An 11,364-nucleotide genomic window follows, 5' to 3' on the forward strand; every position below is an offset into this window, starting at 1 on the left:
TATTACGTACTTCAATGACGAAAACTTTTCCTTTTTCTTAATCACTTTTGTTTCCTGCAATTAAGAATATGGATATTCTCCATAAGTTTCATATTAATTTCTCTCCTATCGGACATATATGTCCTCATACTGACATAAGACACCCTTTGGTGTCCCTTCGGAATCGAATCGGTAAACCATCCTAGGGTTCTTTTTAGTATTTTTGAAATTTTCATCATTTAAGAGTCTCCAAAATTTTTGAATCTATTTTTAACAGAAAGTACTCATTTTCGGCATATCCGTAGAGTACAAGAGCGTCGAAAACGGACAAGAAATGAATATGTTATGAATTTCCGAAGTTTTTAGAAAAATTATCGCACCGGACGCCCTAGAATTCCGGACGTCCGCGGATCCATCTGTTGCCAAACTTCGTACTCACGGACGTCCGCCATTGTTCTGGACGTCCGCCCCATGCGTGGACCCAGATTTCTCCGAAACACAATTTTTCACCATTTTTGTCACTAAAACGGCCATAACTCCTTCGTTTAGAGTTCAAATTGTGCGAGGTCGGATCCGATGGATTCGTATTGACGAGAGGAATCCATCAAACTCAACTTCACGCTCTGAATTCGAACACATGATTTATAAAAAATTGCTAAAGATTATTATTTGATTCTCCAAAACTTCAAATTTCTGAATTCAGATTCTTATTAATCGACTTTGAGTTCGTTGGAATCGTAAATCAATATCGGAACTAAGAAAATTCAAGATCAACCCAAAGATACTTATTTTTAATTCATATTAATCAAAGTTCTTATTTCTTTTCTCTTTTCAAACCCTTGTTTTAGGATTTCTAACTATCCAAATCTTTCATAGTTCATAGATCTTACTTGGACTCGCGGGTTCGACTCCGAAATCACGATCTCCTCGGTCTTCTCCTTCTCTTTATCTGATTTCTCTTTCTAGGGCTGTACAACTGTTTAGGGTTTGTTTTAGCCACAAAGCAATCTATTTATAGGCTTTATTAGAAAGCCCTAATCTGAGTCAAATATGAACAGACAAAACGCCCCTCTTTATCAAGGGGGGACGAAAATTTTAGTGGGGGTATTGGGGTATTTACATGGGTCTTCCAAAGTATTGCCATGAGGGGCTTTGACTGCTATTAGTGTCTCATTATGCAAGACCCAATATCAGAAATGAGTAGTAGTTACTAAGGAAAATGCATACCAGGAAAACAAACTCAGCATTAGGCATGAAAAACTAGAGAAGTCATGTCAGTTGAAAGTACATAATCTACATGCACAACAAACAAATCAACATGAAAGAAGGGTAGGCCCTTGATGTATTCTTTTGTTTTTTTGGTTAGTAAGTTGGAGTTACGCAAGACCCCTACCAGATCCATTAAGAAAAAATAGAGTTACATCCGAGATTGCCCTTGATGTATTCTTCTGTCACATACATCCAAGATCGCCAGAATCGGGAGTTGGTATCGGTATCTGATACCAAGTTACGTGATTCCGGTGTTTGGTTACATTTTTTAAATGGAATTGGAAACCCCACTTGACTACAAGTGGAAAGAATGTGGGAATATAAGGCACTATTTGTTACCCACCCAAGGGGGTGGTATTCTGATTCCTGGAATCAGAGAAAAAAAAGGCGTCAATCTCCTCTCGATTTTTGCTTCCAATATTAGCTCTTCTCCTCTCAAGCTTCCAAAAAAGGCGACATCTTCCTCAATCTTTCATTCCCTTCAAATCAAGACCAGATCTCTCTCTCTCTCTCTGTCTCACTCTCTCTGTCTCTGTTTGTGGGCGACCTGTTAGATCGTACCCATCTATAAATTTGTGTCGAAAAATTGATTTGCAAATCAGAATATTTTCATATGGGCAAAATTTTCTCACTCCTTATAAAGACTCTCCTTTGTTTTCCACAATGGTTTCCTCTCTCTCTCTCTCTTTCTCTCTCTCTCTCTCTCTCTCTCTCTCCAGTCTGGTCGAAGTAGAGGGTCACTCTCTCACCCATATGTCGTTCTCACTGATACTTTGATATGTTGATGTTGCAGATCTTCTCTTGGGCCTCTTAATGACTTTTGTCTTGTCTCATCAATAGGGTAGTAGTTTCTCTCTTGAGCCTTTTAATTACTTTTGTTTTGTCATGTCAGTAGGGTAGCAATCCTCTCTTGAGCTTATGTCTCGCCTGCTTTGTTCTTTGGCTCAAAAAAAAAGAAAAAGAAACTTCGGCTACAATATTAGTTTTTCTCTTGCTTGTGTATAGTGATTGTGAAAAAAATATGAATTTATTAGAAGTTTGCAATTAAATGTGCAAGTAAACCATTTTAGTGTTGATCCTGCCAGTATATGTGACCTTCTAACTTGTTGTAAAACTAAGAAAGTGGGTTTGGAGAGATATCTATGAATTTATACTAGTGTACTTGGCTTGATAAATACTTGTTAACCATATGCTCTTTACTTTTTTAATTTTTTTTTGTTGAGTTGAAATAAGTTGTTTTTTAATATTGTTCGTGGATCATTCCGGCATTGGTCTAGACTGTACCAAAAGCTATAATGAGAATAGTGCTTGATTCCATAGATAAATTCCAGTGCTTACACAAACGCTAGAATTGGAATCATTATCCGTTTACGGAGGGAATTGGATTGGAATGTCATTCCAATACCGATTCCTAATTCCGGTGATCCAAACACACCCAGAGAGGGAAAGAAAGGAAAATGACCAATTAAAATGATTAACCTCCTAAACAGAGAGAAGAGAAAGAAAGGAAAATGATCAGGTAAAATGTTAATAGGGTTGTGACACATCTAAAGAATGTGTTGCATACACAATTAGTAAAAATGGCAACTAAGTTCCGGATTCCCATCGAATTGCAGCTCATAAGAAAATAGGTAAAAATTGGGTAGTTTTCATAAGGTAAATATGAAACTGTCAAGTTTTGGCACCTATCAGAATACACTAGATAGAATAGTATGACGAGTAGAATAAACTCACAATCTTCAATATAGGATACAGATTCCGGCAATGGAAACATCTCCACCTTGAGCTTCCATCTCAGTTACCAAATATAGCAACTCAAGCTTGATGGGATCAAATGGGAAGGGCCCATCTTTCTTCACCATTTGATCATGATTCAACGGTAATGAGAATCTCCTATGTAGACTATTTTGTGCAAGTGGTCTGCACTAGATCATTGTCCAGTTAGTACTACGCAAGTACACGTCTCTTAGATTTGACATACAAAGTAGATGTTTAATGTTTGAACAAAGTTCTTTCAGAAGATTTTAACATTGAAAGCATTACTTTGTCTTTTAGTGGACGTGGCACCAATGGTTGATGCTCGTTTTCTTTTCCAAAACGGAATCCAGTTTTCCTAGCAGTGCTCCTTCTAGATTAAAGGTATCTTGGAATGGGTATCCTTTGAAGAGTAATCAACCCATTTCTGTAAACATTGCTTATTTGCTTGTCAATTACTCCTATAATGTCAAATCCACTGACAGGAAATGCAAGTTTTTTTTGCAGTATCCCATGGCTGAATTAGATTGGAACCAGATGCAGAGGGACCCATGAACAACACAAGAACATGACTGAGTGAAATTTTTTAGACAAGTTGGACCTATATATATAAGGACTTTAATGGGGAATATGAATCGTGCTTCCATAAATGTTTGAGGAGAGTATGTGAAGGAAATGGGGAACCCAAATGGAGAGCCAAGTGAGTTAAAGTACTCATTCTGTGAATCTGTGGTACTTGAATGCACAAGTGATAAAGTTCACATCTGTGTAGATTCTATGTAAGAAAAAGATTGCTAGTCCGTAAAATGCATTTACCCCCTTTTCCTATTGTTGTGAAGTTGGGTACTAGAGGGTGGCCTCAAATCGAGTGTTTCAGGCTTTGGAACAGATCAATTCGATGACAAAGACGAAAAAGAAAAAACCCAGATGTCTTATTTCTACGATAGGTTTTTCGTCCTCATCAACACAGGCCCTCTGCTAGCTGCAACAATGGGATCGGCTCCCAACATGTCCCCCCCTCTCTCTCTCTCTCTCTCTCTCACACACACACACACACACACACACACACACACACAGGTGGTCTATCCTTTGCCCCCACACCCCACAGACTTTGTTCTCAATCTCTCATTAAATACCCATCTCAACATTCCCATCCCCTCACCACCACTGTCTTCCATCTCTCCAGTTCTCACATTTGTTGAACTACTCCAATAGCTATCAGAAAATCAAACTACATGTTAGGAGTAAAATCGGTACCCGTCGTCGGAGATCGACAGTTGTCACCCTCTATATTCTGAAACTGAATATATCCTCCAGGAATTAGAATCCCATGAGGATTCCCCATATCTCTGGAATAGTAACATCACCAACATGGAAACCACCATAGAAGGAAAGTCCCACTCAGGGACGGAAACTCTCTAACAATATCGCTTGCAAGGAAATCACCCAATAAGGAAAGACTCTTATTGAGGAAAGTCTCCTAAATAGTTGTGGATATCTCCTTATAAAAGGACCTCCATGCTCAAGGCATTCTCACTTTACACTTTGGGGTAAAACAGTGCTTTTACTCAATCCTCTCCTTGCTTTGTTTTCTACTGTGGTGCCAATTTCTTACTTGAGTGTCGGAGTGGTCCCCCGGAACCACAACTCTGGGCACGCTAACGCTTTCTCTGTGAGTACATGATTATCACAGATTCCAGCCGTACCCATCTAGATTGTGTAACCGGATTTCGGCATCATCAGATTGGCACCATCCGTGGAACTATGACAACTTCAAAATCTAAAACTTCGAAGGGCACATCACAACCCCAACAAGGCAAGAGGATGGTGATGAGGAGCCATGTCAACCCTCCCACTAGTCCACTACCTCCAACCCATTACCATTGCTGACGAAGGGAGATCAACCCTTGCTAGCAAATGAAGCTACGATGACCATGGGTATGTTCAATCAACTCACCTGATAGTTTGGAGACTTCACCACTGTCCTCCAAGAACTCCTGAAATGATTGTCGCCGCAATCTGTGAGTCCAGTGGTGAACTTGCCCCCTGGATCATCGACATTCACGGTTTCCCCATCGTTGAACAAGAGGACGAATCTCCTGAGGGACGGAATCCGAGGAACCAGAGACACCGCGTCCGTCCCTCCTCCTCGGTGATGAGCCCATTACCGAACTTCAATGTAGCGTTCGGCGACGGAAGTAGAAATAGGGGGCCGGCAGGGTTAACGTTTGCCAACCCGGTGCTCCAAAATCAAAACGCCGCTCCTTAGGTCCCTCATGCCATCGAACAGAACGTGGTGGACCCATCCATCGTCGCCGACCTCTAGTGCCAGTTACAGGAGGTCCAACAACAAATAAGGGTACCATAGGACTCCGAACTTTTGGCTGAATGGGAGAATGACGCACTTTCGCCATTCACGGAGGAGATCACCAATGCCTCTATCTTCTCGAACTTTGATATGCCGAGTTTAGACTTGTATGACGGTACGACCGACCCTCTCGAGTATCTCAGAGAATTCCGCCGAGCGATGGTATTCCGAGGGGCTATAGACGCCTTCATGTGCAAAGCCTTGTCTTCATTCTTGAAGAGAGGAGCAACTAGCTAGTACAGCCGCCTCAAACCAAACTCCATCGGATCGTTCTAGGAATTCGGCCAGGAGTTCGCCACTTACTTCCCAAATAGCCGACCCCATCAAAAAACCAGTCGACGCTCTCGTAACTCTTAGACAAGCTCGGGACGAAACCTTAAGAGCTTTTGTTGGTCGGTTCTGAGCTGAGCTGTCTTAGATTTAGGAGCCCAATTACGAGATGTTACGAGCCACACTTTGTGCCGCTACTCGGGACTGAGATTTAAAGGTCTCACTTAATGTTGATCCTCCAAGAGACCTTCAAAAACTCATATCCAGGGCTGACAAACACGTGAACAGTGAGTAATCCTTCACCATGGAGCGGGAGATGGAGCTTGCACAGACAACAGAGAAACACAAAGATGATTGAAGGCCCAGTAACAGCCAAAATAAGAAACCCCGAATGGAAACCAACCCCCCGCCAAGCCGTCAACACCACCGTTTGAAAGGTATAACAATACCCGTTTGAACACAACTGTTTCAAATATCCTTTATGAAATCAAGGATAAAGAGGCGATTCAATGGCCAAAATATATGCGTAATACAGGCCGAAAACGAAACACAGGAAAGTAGTGCCACTATCATCAGGAACACGGTCACACCATCGATGAATGTTACCCCCTGAAGATAGAGATTGAAAGGGTGGTGGAGCTCAGTCGTTTAGATATATATGTGGTGAGTTCGCTAAGGAGAAATTGCCCTTCTATTAGGTTGGAGGTTCACAGATCTTCAGAGCGGCGCCGATCACCCAACCGACACCGTTCCTCGAGCAGAGCTAGAGAAGAAGATTGGCACTGACACTTAGTAGATAGGTGGGTGGAGGGCCAACCGAGAATTGCCAGCGATATCGAGATGATCTTTGGAGGACCAGCCACCAAAGGGCCCACAATGTTGGGGAGGAAAGCCTACGCCGGGCAGATACATGCTATTGAAGCACTGCCAAAAAGGCTATGTCCGGATCCCCCTAAGAACGACCAACTAATGACCTTCACTGATGAAGACTACAAAAGTGTCCATACTCCACATGACGACGTTGTGGTTGTCTGTGTAATTATCGCCATTTTCAATGTGAGTAAGGTCTTGATTGTTACTGGATGCTCGGTTAACATTCTCCACTACTCGCCTTCGAACAGATGCGCCTAGGGATGGAATGACTCACACCCATAAATTGGTCCATCCACGGGTCTTCCGCGGGAGCCATAGGCGTCGATGGAAAGATCGACCTCCCAGTCACATTCGGCACTGAAATTGCAAGGGTGGTCCCAAGTACTTACTCTAACGGCAACTTATGAGGAGAAAAAATTAGGTTACTAACATGTTTTAATCTTTTGAAAAAATCTAACCCAATTTTGAAGATTAAGAGATCAAAGATGAAAATTAAGCACACAAGTTAAATCCTAAGTGCAATGCAAATATAGAGCAAGAGATAAGAGAGAGTGCACCTGTAGACACCCCATTTTGACCGGACCCAAGTTCGCTATGCTTGGGAGAAACCCCATCCGATCATTTCCGCCATGTTTCGCATTTTTCCGTGAGAGGTTGAGAGAGATTATTCATAAGAATCCAAGCGAGGGGAGAATTTGGACCCGTTTGGTGGGCCCGCATTGAACATTTGTTTAAAATTCGAATCAACCGAGGGCCCACATTGTGGGGCCCACGTTGTGGGGCCCGCGTTGTGGGGCCCACATTGTGGGGCCTCAGTAGGGCCTCTTGTGAGGCCTCTTATGAAGAACAATAATGATGGATTCTCCACTAAAGAAACATGATGGGCCCTCCACTAAGAAGAATGATGATGGATTCTCCACTAAGAAACATGATGGGCCCTCCACTAAGAAGAATGATGATGGATTCTCCACTAAGAAACATGATGGGCCCTCCACTAAGAAGAATGATGATGGATTCTCCACTAAGAAACATGATGGGCCCTCCACTAAGAAGAATGATGATGGATTCTCCACTAAGAAACATGATGGGCCCTCCACTAAGAAGAATGATGATGGATTCTCCACTAAGAAACATGATGGGCCCTCCACTAAGAAGAATGATGATGGATTCTCCACTAAGAGGGACAACATGATGAGCTCTCCACCAACACATCTCTCTCTCTCTCTTTCTCTCCCTATATATATCTTCCTTCCCATCCATAAGAAAAGAGGAGAAAGAGGAGGAGATTTACCTTCCATTATCTCTTTCTCTTCCATTATCTCTTCCAATCACTCCCTCAAATCCCTTTCCCTATATTCTTCTTCCATTATCTCTCCCAATCACCTCCCAATCCTTCCCTCTAAGAGAAAGCGAAAGACGGCGGATCGGATCGGCGGCGGCAAGATCTTCACCACAGGTAGGTGCATTTTTCTCAAAATATTTCTGTATTTTTCCGAATTTTTCTGATTTTTTCCGCAAATTGTGTTTTAAAAATAGAAAACTCTTCAAAAAAACATCTTTTGACGAAGAAAAATTAAATTATATACCAAACAGATTCCAAATTTAATGCAATTTCGTGGGAAATTAATATGGTACTGATTCATTTTACCATGAATTTTTAAGGATTTTTGGAGTTTATTTGGTATATTATTTAATGCTTTCTTTGAAAATTATCAGATTTTGTGAGACTTGTTACTGACATCAAATCACCCTTAAAATTCTTAAAATTTTTACAGTAGTCTTATCTTCCATATTTCTTGTTACTGTAAAATTTTCGAGTGATTTGGATCTGTTTTCATATGGGATGTAGTGTTAATTCTTAATCTGGTCTGAAAATTGTAAAATCCGAAATCGGTAGTAAATAGTCTTTATAATTTATGAAATTCTCACCGTATGCTCATTTTATTGATATCTTATTTCTGTAGAAATTTCATAGAATTTATATGTCTATTTCTTGTAGTTTCTGTGTTAATTTGGCAATCTGGTCATTTAATTGTTAAATCAAGATTAAATATGAATTTAATGTAAAAATCTGCAAAACTCATCTATTAAGCTACATACATTCCCATCTTGCTGCTGTAGAAATTTCAACTCATTTCGAATTCGTTTGCAATAATTTCACTTGTAAAATCATTCATATGCTTAAAATTGATACAATCCATTGAAAATTTGAAATTAATTACTACCAAGTGATTTTCAACATTCGAAATTCGAAATTAAAATTGATAAAATCCATTGATAAAATCACATTTACTCAAACTTAATCTAACAAAACCTGAAGGTATCATAGATTGCGCGAACTTATTGCACACACTTACATCACTTGCATCTAAACCCCTGCATCTCACATGCACACACGTCCTATTTTAGGAACCCGGAGTGTTATCTAGCATGGTTGACTGGGATTTCATCACCTGGTGCCTCTGTGCTAGAGAAGCATTCCACCCTTAGCCTAGTACCTTTATGGTACGTAAACGGATCTCTTGTTCACGTACTGATACGCCGGACACTGGTACAGTATATCGAACATGGATTCGCGCTAAGGGAACTCTTGGCCTTACCCCTAGATTAACCCACACATGCATGTAGTATACGAACACATGTGCATCACGTGTGTGAGCCTAGTTTAGGATATCCTACCCATTTGTGTCTAGATTAGGCCGTAGTCCATCTTCCAATGGCTACGATCGGTCCTAGGTACACAAACAAAGTCATGAGTCGAGATCCTTTCTCCACTCCGCTAGATTAGGGTTAGGGTTGATGCCTTCAGGTAACACTGATAAAATGTGCGAAGATTAAAAAACTTTTCCTTTGGGGTTAGGATGTAAATCCCATTCATTTCCAAAGATCTCATAGGATTAGTCATTCATGATCCATCCGTTGAAAGCAATCTTATGCTATCTCATTTCATCTTGATCACAGATTTTCAAGCTTATATTATCTGATTTGACTCGTGTTTTCATTTCCTTTAGAGAGTCTTTGACTCATTTATCCTTTAGTTGGTGTTAGTGGAGTCTTTGACTCGTGTTTCTTTTCCTTTAGAGAGTCTTTGACTCATATATCCTTTAGTTGGTGTTAGTAGAGTCTTTGACTCGTGTTTTCATCTCTTTTAGAGAGTCTTTGACTCATTTATCCTTTAGTTGGTGTTAGTAGAGTCGTTGACTCATGTTTCTTTTCCTTTAGAGAGTCTTTGACTCATTTAGCCTTTAGTTGGTGTTAGTAGAGTCTTTGACTCGTGTTTCTTTTCCTTTAGAGAGTCTTTGACTCATATATCCTTTAGTTGGTGTTAGTGGAGTCTTTGACTCGTATTTTCATCTCTTTTAGAGAGTCTTTGACTCATTTATCCTTTAGTTGGTGTTAGTGGAGTCTTTGACTCGTATTTCTTTTCCTTTAGAGAGTCTTTGACTCATATATCCTTTAGTTGGTGTTAGTGGAGTCTTTGACTCGTATTTTCATCTCTTTTAGAGAGTCTTTGACTCATTTATCCTTTAGTTGGTGTTAGTGGAGTCTTTGACTCGTATTTCTTTTCCTTTAGAGAGTCTTTGACTCATATATCCTTTAGTTGGTGTTAGTGGAGTCTTTGACTCGTGTTTTTCATCTCTTTTAGAGAGTCTTTACTCATTAATCCTTTAGTTAATGTTAGTGGAGTCTTTGACTCGTATTTCTTTTCCTTTAGAGAGTCTTTGACTCATTTATCTTTTAGTCGGTGTCATTGGAGTCTTTGACTCGTGTTTCCGTTTTTAGAGAGTCTTTGACTCATCTGTTTTATTTGCAGTATTATTAGAGAGTCTTTGACTTCGTTATCTCATTTCAGTGTTATCAGTTGCTCTTATTAGAGAGTCTTTGACTCGTTTATCCTTTAGTCGCTTTTATTAGAGAGTCTTTGACTCATTTATTCTCCAGTTACTGTCATTAGAGAGTCTTTGACTCATTTGCTCTTATAATAGTATTATTAGAGCATAGTTGATTTGCCGTAAGTGTTTGATAGGTAGAGAGTTCGTTCCGAACTACGTTGGCTTGATCCTCTTCCACGAGGTACGTAGTGCAGCTTGGGATCCACATCCCAAGTCCAGCCAAACTTTTAAAAATAAACATTTTAAACCTTTGAAAATTACAAAAATATTCAAACCATTTTCGAAAAGATCTTCCTTTAGAGTTAGGAGTGTGTCCTAGCTGTTTAGGTTGTGTTCTAGAGTTAGGAGTTTGTCTTGATTTGTATTGATATGGTATGTCCTGTCGTGTGAGTGTCCCTAGAGTTAGGAGGCCTCGAGTCGATCGGTTAGACATTTAGTCGAACCGATGGCTAGACTAGGCATATAGTCAGCCCGTGGTTTTCATTAGGTTGCACAGCCTAGTTACACATAGGATTGTAGGAACCACCTGCATTAGCCTAAGGCTAATCAACTTGCATTAGTTAGGGCATATAGGGTGTCCTAAAATCCACAATTCACTGGAATTTTAATAATCATACAAGAAGCTTTAATAACTGGTTCGGTCTTTTAGATCGAGTCTAGGATAGAGGGCTAGATGTCTTAGGCATCATAATTTAGAATAGGGCATCGAACTACGTGGGCTCCGATTCTTCCCGAGGCCGGGATACGTAGCGCAGCTAGAATGGATGGTCATTCTGGTCCGAGTCCAGTCCTGCATTAGAGTTAGGACTTGTCTTGTCCCGTCATACATAGCATAGATTTGTGTCTCATGTTTTGATATGTTTTCTTACTTTCTTGTACTGATACTATACCTTTGGTTGTAGCTTGCATGTGCGTGTCCACCAGAAACTTAGACACCCATTAGGCATGTCACTCATA

Source organism: Tasmannia lanceolata, unplaced genomic scaffold, assembly GCF_043159265.1.
Source record: "Tasmannia lanceolata isolate RefF3 unplaced genomic scaffold, GAP_Taslan_0.1 ptg000024l, whole genome shotgun sequence".
Classification (NCBI taxonomy): Eukaryota; Viridiplantae; Streptophyta; class Magnoliopsida; order Canellales; family Winteraceae; genus Tasmannia; species Tasmannia lanceolata.